At 35.0% G+C, this 22392-nt stretch overlaps 1 long non-coding RNA gene across 1 annotated transcript; it reads left to right on the forward strand.

Moving 5' to 3' along the window:
• The first annotated feature begins 3456 nt into the window (after positions 1-3456).
• On the forward strand, positions 3457-5541 carry LOC125251518. The gene is made up of 3 exons (XR_007181020.1): positions 3457-3899; positions 4800-4861; positions 5084-5541. It is a non-coding gene; the product is annotated as an uncharacterized LOC125251518 (long non-coding RNA).
• The last annotated feature ends 16851 nt before the right edge of the window (positions 5542-22392 follow it).

A 22392-nucleotide genomic window follows, 5' to 3' on the forward strand; every position in this document is an offset into this window, starting at 1 on the left:
ACGAAAGTGCCATCTGAAATTTTCTTATAAAATGAGCATTTTTAAGCTTATGTTTATGTTCAGTTATTTCACTTTAATGACAATGAAAATGACCTATTAATTGCCATTAAAGTGAAACTACTGAACCTAAACATACAAGCTTGATAAAAATGCTCATTTTAGAAGAAAATTTCAGACGGCACTTAAAGGCTTTTGCATCTGAAGTCTTCATATGTGTGTGTGTATATATATATATATATATATATATATATATATATATATATATATATTTATATATATGGCATTTGTACTAGAGCAAAAGCTATTTTAAGAGCCAAACGGCAGATATATGAATGGCAGCAGCTCTGTTCCTAACACGTCAGTTACAGTAGAGACATTTAAATGGTGGCAAACTGTCAACTGTAGCAGACCACAAATCCCGGACAATCAGTCTGTCTCCCAGGAGTATCCAGTGACTGAATCCTTGAAGTGGGCTGCAGCCTCTCTGGTGTTGCTATTGCAACCGTGTGTGAGCGACTGAGCGCGAGGAAATCGCGAGAGAGCGGCTTCTGTTTTCCACAAATAGCAGCTGCTGGTGGGGAGGCCCCTGAGGGGTCGGAGCAGGAGGCCGGATGTGGAGTGGGTGCTGAATAGCTGGGCTTTAAGAACTGTTGGCACTCACTTTGGGTCCGGCAAGTGCCCTGGCCTGTCGCCATGTCTTTGCCCTTATCCTGCTGTTGTAAACGGAACATGAGGTGATAGAAAAACTGGAAATAAACATTATGGCCTCCTGATAACATTGTTACACTTCCAGTAATACAGAATGTCTTCGTCAAGTTTAATAAGACCCAGGGATGAGTTTGCTGTTAACATACACAATTCCAGTGAAATGTTTGGACACACCTAGTCTCAGCCTCAGACGTCATGCCCACGGACTGTTGGCTGAACGTCTGATGCATATGACACATTTATCTGGAAACACTTAAGCAGTTTCCAAGTCATCATCTGGTTGGTTGAATTCTACAGGATATCCAGGGGGGTATTGCACAAAAGCAAGATAAGAGATTAAGCTGGGATTTTCCAGTTATCCTGGCTGAATTTAGCCCTGACTCGGTTGCATGAAGGGAGGCTAAATTAATCTACATTAAATTACTATGGAGATTTACACTTTGCAGCTAGCCTGCTCCGGAGCAGGCTAACAACCAGGCTAAGCTGAGCTCCTCTAACACTGACCAATAGGAACGCAATGATATTACAACTGACTCTCTCACATACAATTATTTGACTTTATTAACATATATATATATATATATATATATATATATATATATATATATATATATATATATATATATATAGTGTGTGTGTGTGTGTATTATGTGTATATTATTATGTGTGTGTGTATATATATATATATATATATATATATATATATATATATACACACATTTACTAAATTGTGCTAAATAAAAATATATATTGGTGTAAGTTTAAGACATTTTTATTATTTTAATATTTTATTAAAAGGTAAGTATGATGAGAAACAAAACATTTAAAGAGAAGTAATTTCTTAAAAATTAAGTGTTATATAGCCCACTGAATCATTCTCAGACTTAATACTGACAACAATGGAAGCACTTGGGAGAGAACTGTCAGGAGACTTATTTCTTAGCACAGAAGAATACAAGAGGATTACCAAATCATTGTTTTAAGTGTGAAAATATAGCAAAAGTAACACAGAAATTCAAAATCAATAAACCTGTGACAAGGCCCCTGAAACAATCAGGCCTTCATTTGTAAGCTTTCATTAAGTGATGAGTGATTTTTTTGCTAGACAAAGAGCAGGAGAAATACCAAGTGAGTGTTTCAGAGCCAGCAAAAGCTATGAGAAGAGTGACAGAGTAAGATGCAGCCTGCTGAAGTGGCATGCATGATTGTTGTCCACACTGAAACTACCCACTGTAGTCAAAGCACAAGAGCACAAGAGTCAGCTAGCCTTTTCCAAGGCCCATATTTAATCTATACTCTGGTCTCATATATATATATATATATATATATATATATGGAATTCAGGTTGATTAGGACACTTTTTGCTATTGAAATGACTGGGAAAAAGTGTCCTAATCAACCTGAATTTTATATATTTATATATTTATATTATATATATATATATATATATATATATATATATATATATATATATATATATATATATATATATATGTGTGTGTTTTCCTTTCTTACTGGCTAAATGTTTTGTGCCCAATATTTAATTAGATTGTTTTAAAATATATGAATACATTTCTCTCTGGTTTTGTTTGGCAGTAGTACTCTTTATGGTTATTAGAAGAGCAGAAATTAAAATCACAAAATTAAAAGTTAAAATTAATATGCACAGACTAAATTTTAATTGGTAAGATGAATCTAAACTCAGTAATTGTCCCAAAGTATATTGATTTACCCCATTACAATAGTCCATTTACAGTTACTATCATAAAAATACACTTACTTGTAGGTTTGAAAGTGTACATAAGGCACATTTAATGTCCAACATCAAATATTTTAGCGAAATGTATATTTTAGAATTATTGCGCTTCTATTGCGTCCAATCTGTTTAGCGCGCATGCGCGCAGCAGCGCTCGTTCAATGTGAAGTTTAGCCTCAAAATGGAAATATTTGCATTACTTTCTAACATTTACAGATGGAGAATAAACTTGTGAAAAGTAAGTTATGCACTAAGGAAAACACCATGTCTCAAACGCATAAAATAGCACAAAATGTATGCTGTTTCCTATGGTGGATCGATTTGATCCATGATCGACCTCTAGGGCTGCTTAAGAAAAGCGCGCACGCGAAATTATCTTGACTAGGTAAACCTGGATCGAATTAGCGGGACTGCGTGAACTTCAATTACCTTTTATGAAACCGTTTTAGCCCAAACTCATTTGTTAGGTTAACTCAAGTCAGGTTTTGGAGTTTAATCCTCGCTTTTCTTAGCATCTTTTATGAAACAGCCCTCAGGAGACTTGTGTGTGTCGCGTTCTTTAACGGTCAGCCTGGAAACAAATGCCGTGACGCTAAAACTCCTCGTGGAAGAAGAACGCGATCGTGTTTACAAGCGCTTACGGGGATCAACTAAATGCTGGATTTTCAAAAGTATGTGAAGTTTTCAGCTCCATTGTTGCTGTAAACTTGCACAACGTTCTTGAATTAATAATTTATAGATGCACACCGGTCTGTTATTGTAGAGACATCAACTTTGCATTTTAACGCCCGTAAACATGACGCAGAACAAAACAAACTGTGATTGGTTGCGTTACATGTCAGTCAAACATCCTCTTGGGCAGTCCTTGGCCAGGCCTGGACTGGTAATCTGGCATACCGGGCAAATGCCCGGTGGGCCGACGCGCTTGGGGGCGGGGCCGCGATATGATATGATTTTTTTTTTTTTTTTATAAACATAAAATTGGCCAACGATCGGCCCATAAAGCAGGGACAGCGGCCCATTGGTTCATTTTCCATATTGACACTGGGCTGGCCCAATCACATCTCTTAACAGACTCCACCCCGTCCCCTCTGTTTCGTGTGTCAGGTCAGATCAGATGCAGTGGCTCAGAGCCAAAACATCTGTGGATTAGGAGTATGGAGAAACAAAAGCGCAAGTGCAAGGGGGTGCGGAGAAGTTGCGGGCAAATTTTTTTTTTTAAAAATGTAGAGGTCGATGCCTCAAACGTGCAAAAATTACTGACATGTTTAGTGCGGTTACTGTAGCTTCAGTTTCCAAACCTACAGTACCTGACGACGTGCAAAAACAGGTGAACATAGAAGAACATGGAGACACCTGTCAGGCAGAGGAGCAGCAGGTGTCTGACAGTGAAGTCAGTGAGGGACAGAGTAAGCAGGAGAGTATAATAGAAGCGGTAAGCAGGGTAGTTACATGATTAACAGGGAGGGAGGGAGCGAGGGACTAACGATGCGACGACAACAATGATGATGCTTTACCTAAATTAATGAATATTATAAGACAACATAATCGTCGTCGTTATTATGAAGTCAGACTGTCACCTACTGCACTGTTCACTCAGTCAGCTAAAGTCAAATAGCACATCAAAAGCTATTTTGCACTGTTTTTTGTAGCTAGCAGTGTGCCCTTGTAGCTATCAGAGTTCACTTATGCAGTAACGGCCCTTCTCATTAACTAGAAAAACCTGAAATGATGCAATCTGATTTAAAAAAAAAAATAAAAAATATTCAGGTTATTATTATAATGTAATATTACTGATGATGTGTTTATTTCTCAACGAGACTATAGGTGTCTATTTATAGCTGTTAGTCGTGATGATGGTCTACTAGATCTCACTTTTCAGCTATAAAAAGTTATGTTTTGTAGCTCTTGTACTCTGGTATGAACACTTGACTTGATTTGACAAGTGAATAACATGAATATAACTTTATTAGGACGTTTTTTTGTGAGTAATTTGGTAGTATAGTTTTCTTTTTCATTGTTTTTAATGGGGAGTATCTAAAGAATGAGAGGTAAATGTTTGACACTTAAAGAGGGGTTTGTGCTCTTTAAAACAAAGTATATTTGTAAGTGTAAATTATAGTTTTTCTGCTGTTTCATTGAAAAAAAATATCTCTTTATAGAATTATCAGTATTTTACATCCATGTTCTAAGGGTTAAGTAGATCTTATAACATGTAGCACATTATAAAATATGTGCATCTATCTACACATTGTTATAGATTAAAGATACTGGTATGGTGATCATTTAACTCATTCAGTTATCATTCTCTTCCCTCTCCCTTTCTCTCTCTCAGGATGCCCTCATTATTGTGGTTCATTGTTCATAGTTTTTGAGGGTGTTCAGAGGGCCATGCAAGTAAGTATAAAATATGCACTGCAAAAAAGGGGTGTCTAAAAACAAGATTAAAAACACTAAGGGAAAAGATACTCAAAATAAGTGAAATTATCTGTCAATGCAGCAAGATTTCACAATTTCAGCAATTTCACTTGCCAAGATTTCTTGAATTAAGATATAATGCAAAGTTAAACACTTAAAATAAGAATTTTTTCCTGATCTTTGCTGTCCATTGGTGTGTAGGCCCTACTCCACTGCCACCTTTGATCACCAGAGAGTCAGTCAAGAGAGAGTGAGTACACTGGTCCACTTGCACTTACTACTCAGCTTTGTAGGGGCTTTCGGGAATGAAACAGTAGGTATGCATATTTACAGGGACCGCAAGGAAGGTGTACTCGTGGGTGGTGTCCAACCGATTGTGGTGGGCCGGTCTGAGCAAAAATGCCAGGGCCATTTTTTTGTCCCAGTCCAGCCCTGGTTATGACCATATCAGTTAAATTCAGTATTATCAAAACAACCTAATATGCTACTGAAAATATTCGTTGATTTAAAAAGGTAATATTTTATTAAACCCAAATGTAATATTAACATATTTTCATGACAAGTACTGGGTGTTAATCAAGTAAATTATCAGTATAAATTGACCGAAATGCATGTTGTTCATTAGTATTACCACTACTTTCTAATGCAATTACACTATAATATATAATTATATTACAAACACATGATCATTATTTTGTTAAAATTTTTACCATATACCAAAGTTTGGGGTCAGTATTATTTACAAAATAAATAAATAAAATAAAATAAAATAAAATAAAATAAAATAATGTGGTTATTTTGAATTTTCTATTCATGAAAGAATATCCCTCTTTGGAACTTTATATTTTACATATATTTAAGGCTAAAAACATTTTCCAAAATTTGTATTCTAAATCTAACCTTTGACCTTTTTATGGTGCCATCATTTATAACAGAATTTCTCATATTAGGGTAAATTATGAGGATGCTGAAACTTCACACAGGCACACAGGCCAACAGGCAGTGGCATCTACCCTGACCTCTGGTTGTAGACCAATGACCCTCACTGCTTCTATCCTCCTTGATCTTCAACTTCTTCCTTTATTTCTATGACCTTTTTTTTTCTTTGGTGCACTGCAGTACTATCATACGGAAGAGGATTAGGGCCAAGCAATAATAAAAAAATAAAACCATCTTGAGATTAAAGTTGTTAAATTTCGAGAAAACAAAAAAAAGTCAAAATAAAATGTTGAGAATAAACTCATTAAATTTCAAGAAAAAAGTCAAGATAAAATGTTGAGAATAAAGTCATTAAATTATGAGAATAAAGTGATTAAATTACGAGAACAAAGTCGTTAAATTATGAGAACAAATTCGTAATTTAACGAATTTGTTCTCATAATTTAACGACTTTTTTCTCATAATTTAATGACTTTATTCTCAACATTTTATCTCGACTTTTTTCTCAAAATTTAACGACATTTTTCTCATAATTTAACGAATTTGTTCTCGTAATTTAACGACTTTTTTCTCATAATTTAATGACTTTATTCTCAACATTTTATGTTGAGTTTATTCTTAACATTTTATCTCAACTTTTTTCTCGAAATTTAACGCATTTTTTCTCATAATTTAACGAGTTTATTCTCAACATTTTATCTCGACTTTTTTCTCGAAATTTAACGAGTTTTTTCTCAAAATTTAACAACTTTAATCTCGAGATGGTTTTATTTTTTTATTATTGCTTGGCCCTAATCCTCTTCCATACTATCAAAAAAAAAAAATGAAAAAAAAAATAAATAAAATAATAAAATTGAATTTATGATTTTTTTTTTTTTAAATTGTATTGAATTTCGTCTAAAATAACAATAGAGCCTTGACAGCATGTGACCTAACATGTGCTCATGTCTTCTTCACTTCCTTGTTTACAAAAATGTCTAGCACATGGCACATAGATTTTAATTTTATTAGCTGAAGGGGATGTCATATGACATACTAAAATGCATTTTTAGTTGAATGTTACTTTTGTAAATACATTGAGTAGTTTTTAAATGACCATACACCATAGTTTACACTATAGTAAAGGGTTAAGCAGCACAATGTTTTTCAAACATTGATATAAATCAGGGTGGTTTTCCAGAAAGCTGATTATGTGGCAAAATAAGCTGATAACTTTCGCTTCCAAAAACGTAACTTTCAGGGTATGTAAGTAGTCATAGCAACCAGGGTTAGTTTACTTCAGAGGTGTTAAGTGCAGTGCCCTATTGATATATATATATATACATCTGAATGCACATCGTTGATCTGCATTCAGATGTTTTTTTTTATTTTATTTTTTGCAACAGGAAATTTTCTATGCTATTTCTATGCAATGCATTTCTATAATAATAATAATAAAAAAAACATAATATATCTTACCTTTCAAGCAATGTCGAAGCAAAATGACTAAACATAAAAAAAAAAACCTTTTACAGCCATGTTATCTTTGCAAGGCTGTTATTTTAATCAGTCTTTCTTTTTATTATATAATTAGCATCAAACAAACAATATAGTTCTTATTCACACTGTTTAAAGTTTATTAAACACCAAATAGGTGGCGATATGCACTAAAGTAGCCTATGTAAATGGGCTTTTTTTTTTTTTTTTTTTTTTTTTTTTTTTTTTTTTACCAAAAGTGACAGTAAAGACATTTGTTATTCGTTTATGTTAATGTTTTCAGATTCAAATAACTGCTCTTTTAAATAAAGAATCCTCAAGGTTTCCTCTGGACGTCCAGTGGGACGTCTGGACGTTGAATGGGATGGAGAGATAAAATTGTGTGTAGGGTTAGGGTAGGATTAGGGTGTGGTTGTACATTCGCTTCTCCTCGCTGGATGTCTAGTGAGGGGGAGCTAACATAAGCTTCACCCATTTGCTCTGCAGTGAGCACCTTCTCTAATATTTCATAATATTACTATTTTTAGTGTATTTTTTTTAAATCTGATAAATGCAGCCTTGGTAAGCATAAGTGAATTCTTTCAAAAACCTTAAATTTTACCAACACAAAACGTTTGTACATTATACTACTGTTCAAAAGGTTGCTTCTGTTCTGTTTACTATTGGAAATATGCATCTTAATTTGCACCCAGTGTAAATAATAACTTATGCTAAGCAGAACCTAATATTTGCATTAAAAAAATAAAAAAATCATAATAGATACAGTGAGAAGAAGAGTGAGGTGATGAGTGGTTATATAATAAACCTTGTTGTGTGTAAAATATTGTGAGATTCACATTGAATAATCATATACAGTATTGTGTTATTTGGAGTCTCTATCCACAAGTCAAGTCATCTTCAATATAGAACTATTTCCAATACAGATTGTTTCAAAGCAGCTTCACAGTGATAATATGATAGTTGATGGACAGAGATTGTTTTGACTTTACAGCAACTCTAGGACAAAGTTATAATCGAGCTAAAGTAAGTTTTTGATTGAATTACTTCCATTGTAAAAATTGTTAATTATTAACTTAGGGGCTGCTTAAATGACACCTTTTTAACTTAAAACAGAAGACTTTTAATGCATTCTTGCCATCCATTTACGCGTTTAGTCTATAGGTATGCGTGTTTGAATGTGTATGTGCGCAGACGCTTAGTCTTTCTTTACAAAGTGACATCGCCAAAATACTTGTCTGGCCCGCATATACTGAATTATTAGTCGTTTCAACAAATCCATGCAAACTCATTTTTATAACGTTTTATCTATACATAGGGAAAGGAAAGGGAAGTAGGCCTTTGCAGGGGATAGTTTAGTTGACCCTTCAAGGCTGTGTTGTTGTCATGTCTAGGCATAGGTCCTTCATCTCATCTGGATATGGCCTGGATCTGGCAGACTATACGGTAAACCTCGGGATAAAAAGAGAGAGACTAATATTAGCATAGATGCCATTCTTCTTATGATGTAGCGAGTACGTCAGGTGTTATGGGAAGTGTTCCGGTTCTGGCTGACCTAATCTATGCAGCCAAACAGTTTACATGATTTGAATTATAGAAGTAGATAATGTATTATGTGTATGTCAGGTTAAAGAGATGTGTTTTTAGTCTAGATTTAAACTGACAGAGTGTGTTTGCTTCCCGAACAATGCTAGGAAGATTGTTCCAAAGTTTAGGTGCTAAATAGGAAAAGGATCTACCGCCAGCAGTCAATATTGATATTCTAGGTATTATCAACTGGTCATAATTTTGAGATGGCAATAGGCATGAAGGACTATAATGTGTTAAGAGCTCGCTCAAGTACTGGGGAGCTAAACCATTTAGTGCTTTGTAAGTAATTAACAAGATTTTAAAATTTATACGATGTTTAATAGGGAGCCAATGCAGTGTTGACAGAACTGGGCTAATATGGTCATACTTCCTGGTTTTAGTAAGAACTCTAGCTGCTGCGTTTTGGACTTTGTTTGGACGTTTTGGACTTTGTTTATTAGGCGTACAGGGCAACCACTGAGTAGAGCAATACAATAATCTAGCCTTGAGGTCATGAATGCATGAACTAACTGTTCCGCATTTGTCATTGAGAGCATATGTCGTAGTTTAGATAGATTTTTAAGATGGAAGAATGCGGTTTTACAGATGCTAGAAACATGGCCTTCAAATGAAAGATTGGTATCAAAGAGCACACCCAGGTTCCTAACTGACGACGAAGACTTGACAGAACATCCATCAAGTGTTAGACAGTATTCAAGGTTATTACATGCAGAGGTTTTTGGTCCAATAATTAGAATCTCTTTTTTTTTGTTGTTGTTGTTTTTTCAGAATTAAGTAGTAGGAAATTGCTAGTCATCCATTTTTATTATTATTATTATTATTATTTTTGATATCAGCTATGCATTCCGTTAATTTTGTGAATTGGTAAGTTTCATCAGGGCGCAAAGAAATATAGAGCTGAGTATCATCGGTATAACAGTGAAAACTAACACCATGCTTCCTAATGATATCTCTCAAGGGTAGCATGTACAGAGTGAACAGCACCGGTCCTAGTACTGAGCCATGCGGTACTCCATATTGTGATTGATATGACATCTCTTCGTTCACTAACCAAAACTTTTTAAAATCTTATGTGCACACTAATTGTATCAAATATTTTAAATTTAATGTAAGCACATAATATATAGACACCTAATATGATTTATATTATATATTTTTAAAGAGAGTGTATCCAAACTTTTAAATGGGAATGTAGGCCAAATATTCAAAAATGGCAACAATAGTTTTGACAATGCTGAGTTTGTCACTACTAATAACGATAAGAGAAGTGAGAAGTAAAAAAAAAAAAGCTCAAAGAGACTGAGAAGTAAAAATAGCAAGCCAAAACAAACAGCCATCGATCAAGTGACAGCACTGTAAAGACAAAACAAAAAACTAAGACAAGCATGTTATAAACACGAGGTTTGTGTGTGGTAATTCTTGCAAAAGCACTATGTTTGTTTAACTGCTCTTGTGAGCACAAATGATGTTAACACTCCACATTCAGTCTCATTGTCAACTACTTCCACACTCATTGCTAAGGCCACAGAGACAGTCCTCTATGCAGTTGTCATGGTTACTTGGTCAGTGATGCCCATCATGCAAATGGAGCAGATGGTGACCATGTAGACAAGGACAGCTGAGAAGATGGAGTGTATTTAGATGGCCTGGGGGAATGAAAGGATGCAAAAGGAATCTTTCCCTAACAAAATCCCTGCTAATTCCCAATAAGCCCCATTTACACCAATCCCCTCGTTTCTTGCAAAAATAAATAAATAAATAAAAATGATGAAGCATTTTTTCCCCCATATTATTGGGTGTCTTTTCCTGGCAGCTGAGCAATCATTAGCAGCATTGGTTTGGTAAATACATCTTGAATCATCCAAGTGTTAATGCATGGGGTTTTTACTGCCATAAATGTATTAGCAGAGCTCTTGTTCCCTCCTCAGTCATATTTTAGTGAAGACTGGAGTCTCATCTCAGATGTAGATATGCATATGCATCGGCTCATCTCTCCGCTGACCTCGGTGTGAGTTGTAATTAGCATACTGCCTGCTCTGAATATGGTAATTTCACTGCTTTGCTTCTACTTACAACCTATCCCGTGATTAAAAATTTATGAGAAACTATTTGACTGGGGACCCTGTGATCTTAGATCCACAGGTTACGAAAGCATGATCATTATTTATGTGTCATACGGTTCTCATGCGGTTTAAATGATATAAATATACTTATAAAGGTTCCTATTTATATAATAGTTCCAAAGAGGGCTGCAGTAAGCAATTCTTAAGGTACAAAACCTTTAGCAAAATATTTTTTTGATTTCTGTCCAAAATTTCTGTCCCTACTCATAAACCTAACCCTACCATAACTAATCCCTAAAACCAGAGGGAAATGATAGGTGAATTACACCAATGTAGGGGCACCTAACCCTGGTTATAAGCCTAAACTTCACATAAACTAAACTTGTCCTCAAATCTGATTGGTTGATTGGAATATTGTTCTAAGATCAACAAAGATGTTGTTCCAGGAACATATTGTATTTGGTGAAATCATTCCCTGTGAGGAAATAATGACAGAATTTTCATTTGTGGGTGTTTCTCAGCTGTTGGAGCTTTGAATGATTTTAAAATGTCATTAAAATGATAAAATCAAACTTCTGTACAATCCATTACAATCCACCTAATGTAGCTTTCCAGGTCAATTTCATTCACTTTTTCATTCTTTCACAAGTTGCTTGAGATCATTGTAAATTTTGAGGGTTTGGGAAAGTAAAGAGTTTGACACCATCATTATTTATTATTACCATTATTCTTTCACTTTTTTTTTTTTTTTTTTTTTTTTTTAAAAAGATGCTAAATAGCACTAAAAGTGGTTCTTGGCTCGTAATCATAGGGGAACCACTTTTGGTGGTATGTAGCACCATAACTTTAAAAGTGCGCTACAGCACCTTTGTCAAAAGGTGCTATGTAGAACCCATAAGAGGTGCCATGTCGCATTTTATTTCTTCAACAAAAATGGTGCTAAACAGCACCAACAGTGGTTCTTTGGCTCGTAAAGAACCTTTAAAGGAGCTTAACAGGTTCTTTGAACGGCAGTGGTGCTATATAGCACCTTAATCACCCAAAAGAACCTCTGAAGAACCATACAGGGGCTTAACAGGTTCTGTATATGGTAGTGGTGCTATATAGCATCTCAGTTATCCCAAAGAACCAGTGAAGAACCTCTGAAGAACCACTGAAGCACCAAGATTTGGTGCTATACGGCACTTAAAGTGGTTCCCCTATGATTACGAGCCAAAGAACCACTTTTAGTACTATATAGCACTAATTTTTTTTTTTTTTTTTTTTTTTTTTTGGAGTGTTATTGTTCATATACTTTTTGATCTCTGTTTTTGGCTAAGTAGTTAGGTTAGTATATTGTACTTTTATTTTATTTTATTTTGGTTAGGGTTTAAGTAAGAGTTGTTTTTTTTTTTTGTTTTTTTTGTTTTTTTTAAAGAGTTTCATTTGTTATTTTGGCCACTTCAGCTCACAAAGTAAATTTCCCTATTTATTTCCTTCTGTATTTTCAGTTTTGTCATTAAAACCCTCAAAAGATCCTCTGCTTCCACTCTCTCATTTGATGTTGCATCCTTTACCCCAAGACAGGGCACAACACTGTGATCAAATGCACACACATCCAACAGTACACCCTGAAAAATATCCTCATATCAAGTTTTCAAATGAACGTACTGGCAGAAAACCTTAGCAGTCTCTTTTGTGAAGCCTAAACTCACTTCAATTCAACTCTGTGAAATGTCTATTGAGTGTGAATAGGGTCTGGGAAGTAAAGATTACATCTGCTGAAACTTCACTTTAGTTCAGAGCCAGACAGACAGAGGTGTGAGTAACACAGCATGACATGATCCTTTGAGCCACTCTAGCTCAAAGCCAGTCCACAATAGACAGTGGCTGAGTAGCAGGTGGCTCTGAAGGAGAGAGATAGAGATGGACGGAGTAACTGGAGAAGTGAGAGTGTGTCTCAAGCTGCGACAATGGCATCATGACCTATATCCGATTCTCTGCGGGATGCGCGTGAATATAAGGCTAGCCAGGAATTTGCTGTGGTTTTCCAGTTGGCTCAGAAGATACAAGGAAATCTTTTCAGAAATGGACGACTTCATGTGTATTAAACAAAACTGCTTCTTATTACGATTATTCTGCAAAAATGAGAATTAGCTATATAACAATATACATGTCATACTGAACAATCAAACACTCATTCTGTAAAAAAACTGTCTGAGATGCCTTCCAAAAAAATAGGGCAGATAAGAGACTGATAGAAAGATATACGTGCTGTCTTCTGTTTTGAAATTCTGAGGCTGTTCAGAATGGAAAGAATGGAATACTAGATTACTGCTTTACATAATACTGCACAGTGTGTTACAGTGGTTCTGATTCACACTCTAAAAATAGTGTGTTAGTATGGTATTCAACAGATTGAGATGGGGACAGGAAAATAACTCTGTTAATCCATGTTATTATTAACCTTCTCATTTCATTATTTCCAAAGACGAATATTTAATCTTGATGTATTTGTGATCAGTTATGAGAAGCAATGGCATTTGCATCACAAACATCATAGTCTAGTTTGACATGCCGATGATCCACATTTGAATATATGAAAATTAAATTTGAATCTCTGAATTTTTGTTTTGTTGGCTTGCCAGTTTCAGTACTCACTGTATGGAAAAAGAGCATGAACAACCTGGCTAACATCGTCTTTTGTGTTCTAAGTAAAAAATCAGACAGCATTGAAATAACATGAGGTTGAGTAATGAAATATTTTTTTTTATTTTTAGGAGAACTTCCTTTAAATACTGTTCCCAGAACATCGGTCAGATTCTTCACCAGTATTTACATGCTACTATCATATCACACAAAGGCAAAACACAGCCGAAATCCAGCTTTTTAGATTATAGTCTGTCCTGTGACAGACCGGTTTGACTTACTGTAGATACAGATGAAACTTTGATCATATGAAATCTGATCAGTTAAAATAGCATTGTAGGCATTTTTATTTATTCGATGGCATGTCAACTTTGGGTGGATCCTAACTTGCTCTGCAAAAATAAATAAAATTTACCATGACAACACCTACTGAATGACAGCGTTATGTCTTTACAGGGTGTGTTCCACAATACAACATTTTATGCTGTCCTGGTATTTTATTCATCTCAGATATTGCTGTCTTGGCAATATCTTTAAAATATGAGAGTTTGTTTACAAACACTGTTACCATTTATGCAACCGCATGCCATTCCAACCCAGTATTATTTTCGTTACTATGAGACACACAAAAGAGCTCAATAGACACAATGTCCCACCTCTTACTTACAATGAAAGCTGTATGTGTCTTAAATGCCAAGCAACCAAAAAGACACACACACACACACACACACACACACACACACACACACACACACACACACACACACACACACACACACACACACACAAATATTTACAGAATGTTAGCAATTTTAATGGTAGGATAGGCTAATTATACTATAAAAGACTGTGAAATATTTTAGAGGTTAAATCTATGAATTACTTCATAATTCAGAGAAATTGAGAGATTTAATTAAATTTATAGATTTCAATTATATTTAACAAGGAAAAATGTATGTCTTTACAGCAAAATACTGTATCATCAACATTTATTTACAGTACATATAAACACTGATCAACTTGCATACATAGAGCACATCAAATATGGTAAACGGAGGCATAACCACACTTGCTTGATGCATGAGAACAAACCTCATTATTTATTGATTTCACTTAATATCTAACCAGTCTTAGCTTCACTGTAATTTTAATGTGTACTTTTAGTGTGTAATTTACTTTAATGTGTACCTTGTAGCTTGGCAAGCTAGTTTCAAAGTAAGAGAAAAATAAAAAAAAAAAACTTTCAAGTGACATCCAAATACATTCCTCTTCCTATTCATCTCTCTTTCTCTCTCTCTCTCTCTCTCTCTCTCTCTCTCTCTGTCGTAGAGGTTACAGAGTTCAGCTCCCCATGGAGCAAAGTAGAAGTCTGTGTAATGAGCGAGGGGGGCTGGGAGTTTTAATTGTCCTGGTGGTCCTCGAGGTCTGCTGCAGAGAAAACTATAGATAGTTAGTATACACGGGAACATGGGAATTTGTGATTTAGTACAGGTATGTGCGTATAAAGAACTACCAACCCATTTATGGCACTCCCTCAACACCATACTGTACATTTAAATATAACACTTTGCTGAAAAGAAAACAAACAAAAAGTACACAAGAAAAAAAATTCAAGAATAACCTGTATGCGGTTTAAAGAATATTCTGAGAAAGAACATTCCAATTCTTGTGATGCAGCATGATAACTTTGAATAGTGTACAGATATGTGCACGTAAAGAACTCACACACATACTTAATTGAAAAGACAAACAAATTAAAAGAAAAGAAAAAAATGACAAAAAAATAACCTGTATGCAGTTTAAAGAATCTTTACACAGCATTTTCCCATACACAACAGTTCATAGCTACCAGATGTCAAGATAAAAAAAAAAAAAAAAAGGAAAAATATATAACACAAAAAGATAATGCAAGAGATGTGCTGCACGAGGTGTAAATTCAGTCTCGGTGCTCTTTGGATACGAGGGAAAAATGTATACTTATAATAGTAGGTAATCCAAGGCACTCGAATCAAGCGAAAAGTAATGTTAAAAAGCCTTTATTTCATCTTGGCTGTTACTTAAAAACAGGTGATACACACAAGCTGCACACCTTGCGGCTATTGCCTTCGTCAGGGTGTGAACAGCAAACACATTGAAAGTTCATCTTGAACATGGGAATTTGTGATTTAGTACAGGTATGTGCGTATAAAGAACTACCAACCCATTTGTGGCAGTCCCTCAACACCATACTGTACATTTAAACATAGCACTTCGTTGAAAAGAAAACAAACAAAAAGTACACAAGAAAAAAAATTCAAGAATAACCTGTATGCGGTTTAAAGAATATTCTGAGAAAGAACATTCCAATTCTTGTGATGCAGCATGATAACTTTGAATAGTAACCTGTATGCAGTTTAAAGAATCTTTACACAGCATTTTCCCATACACAACAGTTCATAGCTACCAGATGTCAAGATTAAAAAAAAAAAAAAAAAAAAAGGGAAAAAAATTAAATATAAAAAGGAATAAATTTTATAATGCTGTATGATAGCTTTGTGTAGTGAAAGAATGACAACTTAAACTTTGGTCTGTTCCTTTTTGACTTTTTCCTGGTGGTCACTATGAACTGTCCTTGTCTGGAAAAGAGCTGCAAGAACATTCTTCAAAAACTGTCCTTTTGTTTTCCACAGAAAAATTACAGTTTTTTATAACAATACGAGGAAGATTAATGGCCCATTCACAACAATAATGTTAACTATAACAATAACTATAAACTAGGGACGCACCGATGTATTGGCCTAAAATTGGCCAATTCCAAAATAATGCATTAACATTTAAAAATAATAGTGACGTTAAAGGAGACTCTATTTGACCCTATATGAAAAACCCGTAGTTCAAGCCAGAGTTGCCGGGTCTGTGGTTTTTCCCTACACCAAACATTCTTTGAAGTGTGCCTCCCATCCAATAATCACAAAAAGATTTGTGCATTGTTATTCTGATAAGAATCAACGTCTCAGCTTTCAAATTCTGTCCATTTTATCAAAAAATTGCCGCTCTTTACCCTAGAACGCATGGACCAAAAAACCTACACTAATGCATAAAGGGGGTCAAGATGACCCGTATTAGAATTAATGGTTTTCTTATTAAAAAAATAAAATAAATATTAGATGTCATTTTAATGAAATAATAAAAATAATTTGATAATACACAAATGTTTTAATATATCAAACATGTTTATCTGTCCACTTTCCTTATGCATTGCAAAATAAGATTTATTTTAGAAACTTTTTCTTAAACTTTAAAATAATTTATATCTATCCTGAAATGTGGGGAGTGAAGAGTCTGAACCTCACATTTCTCACAGACAATGTGAAACTTATCTTTTCAGACAGAGACAGAACTTTTTACAATATATTTGCACCTTATTAAGCAAAACTTTTGGGCAGAGTTTGCACCTCTTCCTTTGTTTGGGCCTTCAACTGTCCTTTCCTGTACCCGTTCTGTACTCATCAACTGCATACTGAGCTGGTTCTACATTTGAGAATGCCATGACTGTGAAAAAAGTATGCATGTGTATAGTATGAATTAAGTATTGTCAAGCATGAATGTGTGTAGAAGTATGAATGCAGTCTGAATGTATCCACTTCCATGTTAGCATTGTCATGTGAGCTATAGAATGAGTTGCCATTCATGACTCTTCTCCCATGGTCTATGAATAGTAAAGCGCCTTTTGATGTGATTTTTTTAATCGTGGCAGAGGTAGGAGGTCATCCGGATACTTTTTTTGCCTACTGTTTTATGAACACTGTGAATTCAGACATACTACTCATTTCACATACTGCTTTTCACCTAATATCCCCTGGTTTCACAGACCAAGCTTAAGCTAGTCCTAGACTAAAATGCATGTTTGAGCCGTTTTAACTGAAAACATCTTATACTGATATATCTTAAAATATGTCCGTGCCATTGATTTGTCTCAAGAGGCACACCAGTAATGTTTTTTTTTTTCTAGTGTACTTTTATAAAAGCTACTTAAATATCCTAATTGAACTAAGGCCTAATCCTGGTTTACGCTAAGCCCTGTCTGTGAAACCGGGCCTATATTAGGCAAATTCTTGGCTCAGCAGCACGGAGCGCGAGTCTATTCTTCTACCGATTTACTTAAGGAAAAAAATATTTAAGGAAAAAACATACCTTTTGATGTTCAAGGGTTAGTTCACCCCCAAATGAAAATTCTGTCATTAATTACTCATCCTCATGTCGTTCCACACCTGTAAGACTTTCGTTCATCTTCAGAACACAAATGAAGATCTTTTTGATGACAGAATGCTGTCAGATTTCCTTCCATTGACTGCCTTTGTAAGTTCCACTTTGACACTTCAAAAACTTCATAAAGAGATCAGAAAACGAATTTAGTGGTTTAGTCCAAATTTTCTGAAGAGAATCGATCGCTTGTTATGATGAACAGATTTAATTTAGGCTTTTACTCGCATGTAACCATTGATCAGCGAACATAAGTAGAAGCTCAACCTAACTCGAATAACGCACAAACGCACTCTTCCAGAAGCTCAAACGTGCAGCATAACCAACGTGTGCCGTTCACGTTTGAGCTTCCGGAAGAGGTATGTTCTTGTGCGTTATTCAAGTTAGGTTGAGCTTACAAAGGCAGTCAATGGAAGGAAATCTGACAGCATTTTGTCATCAAAAAGATCTTCATTTTCTGAAGATAAATGAAAGTCTTGCCGGTGTGGAACAACATGAGGGTGAGTAATTAATGACAGAATTTTCATTTTGGGGTGATCTAACCCTTTCATGTATTAAAGTTACAGCATGAAAAAACATGCATGAACATCAAAAGGTATGTTGAAAGCTACAGTACAACTGAAATGCATTTACCTTAGGAAGGTTATCCAGTGTTCAATGTTCATAGTTCATTAGTTAACCAGAGAGGAGCATATTTACTGGTAATTATATGTTTGAATAAATTTGTCATGAAGACAAGAGTTTATTATATTCAAACATTTCAGTTATTATTTGAGTGTAATTATTATATCTAAAAATCAATAGCAGTTGAATATAATAGTTTAGGCTCTGTTGTTAATTTTAACCTCTAATATTTTAGCAATGTAGCAAATGAGAAGGTTTCCTATATAGTTTACAGCATTAGTAGGGAAAGATTTTTTTTTCCCCCTCAAGAAAATTTGTAATATTCCAAATAATCTTTTTTTTTTTTCTTAGTGTGAACGGGCCTTAAATAACGAAATAAGTTTCTTTTTTTTGATGAACTATTCTTTTACTCTGTGATGAGATATTTCGTATTTCAGAGAAGTAGTGAGTAGAGAGAAGATCTTTTCTCATTGCGAAGATTGGGCAGGGAGGCACTTTATCTGAATGAAAAACTAACAACAACCATGTAAAGTACAGTATGTATCATGCAGTTAATTCAGAAGACTTTTCTATATTTGCATTAAATGATATGAGTTCAAACTGTGAGAGGGAGTATGTGTCTGCTTGTGCTTAGTCAGCTGTTTGACCCCAGAGTAAAGTTAGCTGAAGTTTAAGCCATGTTTTTCACTTCTATTTTTAACTGCATACCAATCCTCAACAGTAAAATCCAACAAGAAGAGGTTTAATTGCTATACAGCATTCTAATAGGCTGGAAAGCCTTTGAAATGTATGATTTATCATGCTTTTTACTCTATCGACTTCCTGGACCACCTATAGCAATATGACAGCAAATACATTTTTAAATACACTATACACATCTGTAGAACTGGTATGATTTTTTTCAGTGTTTTTAAAATCAAATGTTCACCAAAGCTGTTCTTAATTGATCAGAATTACAATAAAAACAATTGTTTGATGAAATATTATAATTTAACATTTTCTATATTTTAAAATAATTTATTCCTGTGATGCATTTTCAGCATCATTACTCCAGTCTTCAGAGTCACATGATCCCTCAGAATCATTCTAATATGCTGATATGCTGCTCAAGAAACATTTCCTCTTATTATTATTATTAATGTTGAACAGTTCTCTCCCTTATTTTATTTATTTATTTATTTATTTTCCAGAATTCATTGATGAATAGAAATTTCATAAGAACAGCTGAAATGGAAACATTTGATATTGAAATGGAAATTTCCCACGACATTGTGTATTTGGATCTGTTAATTACTGTATAAATAAGAGTACAAGTATGCACAAGAAAATTTTGAAAGTCCTCAGGCCATGTGTTATTGACTTATATGTCATGCTCACAGATCATATTTATTTTACAGTGACAGTGAAAAATACACGACAAGTCTTTCCCTCTCATTTGGCTACAGTGTGCATTTTGTTTACTCTGCACATTGTATATTTCAGAGGTTTTCAAACCGTTCCTGGAGCCTTAGACTGTAACTTGTAACCATGCACACAGATAATACACAATCACATTTCATAATCATAATGTGCTGTTAAGTCTGCGAAAGAGAACTGATTTCTCATTTGGGAATTTGACATAAATATGTCTAATAATGGGGTGGCTTGGAAGGGGATTTAGTTTCCAGATAGCAAGGAATACGTATCTTGGGATGTGCCCTAGAAATATCCACTTCAATGAGAGTGACTTACTTTGCTTCTAATCCACTGCTTCCTGTCTCTGGTTACCACCAATGCCCTGCATTGTTTAAAAACATCCCGTAACCTGAATACACAAGCTGATACACCAAGTGCTTCAGAGGGCTTTTTGTTAGGATGACTAGTGATTGTGGAGGGCACCACCATTGTGTGACAATTGTGCAGCTGATTTTTTTCTTCCCCCTTTTCCAGCAAAGCAGTCATGGCACAAAATGTATTGTTCCTCAACAGTATCTCCAGTGTGACAGTGCTATTTCTGGGTTTGGGCCAATGATTCAAAAATGCAATGTTTTGAAAGAAGAAATGCCTCAGTTATTCTGCATAATGCACTGAATGCCACTGTATTTCATGTTTGATATATGCAAGAGTTAGCACCAGTGCTCCTAATCTGATTGGCCGAGCAGCTTTTCCAAAGCTGATATTTATTAACTGTTTGAAATCACTGTGAACTGTATATATATGTCACATGCCATGGTTGATAATCACTCACGATGAGGAGGAATGCAGCAAGAAAGACTTTAATTCCAATCCAGGAAACAAGGAAAACACCATCAACACAAACATACAGTACAGACGAGAACCGACAAAGACTGAGGGAGAACACAGGGAATATATACAAGTCAAAGAAAGGGGCAAATGAGCCTAATGAACAAGACACAGCTGGGACTAATGAACTAAATCAGGGTAACCAAGGGAACAAACTAGTGGCGGGAAAACTGAGGACAAAAGAAAACATGTGACACAGGAACCCTATATATATAAATATATCATAAAAATGCTATGGTAAAAACCCTTACACCTTCCTTACTATACAGTAAAAAACTTTAATAGATCTAATGCGATATTTTTCATGTTATTTTACAGTAAAATATGTGTAAAATTCATTTTTATATACAGTCAAACCAAAATGTATTCAGACACCTTGAACATTTCATTCATTAATACAGTTTACTCACTATAGTTTAAAAAAAAGGTAATAAAATATGACAAGATCTCAGAGTTAAACTGTCAGAAAAAAATAATCTTAATCATGTCAGATAACACTTAAGCAAAACATGGTCAGGTCAAACGGAATGAATAATTTTTGGTTCCAGATTTTTTATCAATTTTACTGGTAGTCCACTGTATGAAGAATTTTTGGGTATAATATGTCATATTTTCCTTTATTTTGCCATCCTCACTTAGCCTGCACCCACTAGTAAAAATATATCAAAAATATGAAGAAAAAAAAAAAAAAAAAATTCTGAATAATTTTTGGTTTGACTGGACCCTGGACCACAAAACCAGTCAAAAGGGTCAATTTTTTGAAACTGAGATTTATACATCATCTGAAGTCTGAATAAATAAGTTTTCCATTGATGTATGGTTTGTTAGGATAGGACAATATTTGGTCGAGATACAACTTTTTGAAAATCTGGAATCTGAGTGTCACGAATACGGCTCCCGCGGCTCTTCCTCCCGGCCGCCAGAGGGAGCCGTCACCGGAATATTGACATGTTCCCATCTGGACTACATTTCCCATAGGCCCTCATTCCTGGGACTGATTGCGCACACACCTGCACCGCATCACACTCACACCATAAAACACTCACACACGCATCCATACGCTGTGAAGTCTTGATTTGCCTTGGTGATCATTTCTGAGCGTTTTTCTATGGACCGTTAGGCTACTTTGTTACCGATTGGACTGCCTTATCTCTGTGAACCTTTGCTGCCTACCCTGATCCTTGCCTGTTTACTGGACTGTGTTTGCTTGCCGCCTGCCATGACCTCTGCCTGTTGTAAGACCTTGAACCTCTGCCGCCTGTCTCGACCTAAGCCTGTCCCTGTTTACGATACTGCCTTGTCGCTGTTTGTACTGTGCTGTTTTGTCTTCATAAAGACCCTGCAAATGGATCCTCATGCTGTTGACCCATCATTACACTGAGGGTGCAAAAAAATCAAAATATTGAGAAAATCACCTTTACAGTTGTCCAAATAAAGTCCTTAGCAATGCATATCCACTCACAAACATAAATTTTTGATATATTTACTGTAGGAAAATTACAAAATATCTTCATGGAACGTGATCTTTCCTTAATATCCGAATGATTTTTGGCATAAAAAAAAAATTGCTAATTTTGACCCATACAATGTATTGTTGGCTATTGCTACAAATATACCCGTGCGACTTATGACTAATTTTGTGGTCCAGGCAGGGTGCGATTTGTAGGG

Source organism: Megalobrama amblycephala, linkage group LG17 (genome assembly GCF_018812025.1).
Source record: "Megalobrama amblycephala isolate DHTTF-2021 linkage group LG17, ASM1881202v1, whole genome shotgun sequence".
Lineage (NCBI taxonomy): Eukaryota > Metazoa > Chordata > Actinopteri > Cypriniformes > Xenocyprididae > Megalobrama > Megalobrama amblycephala.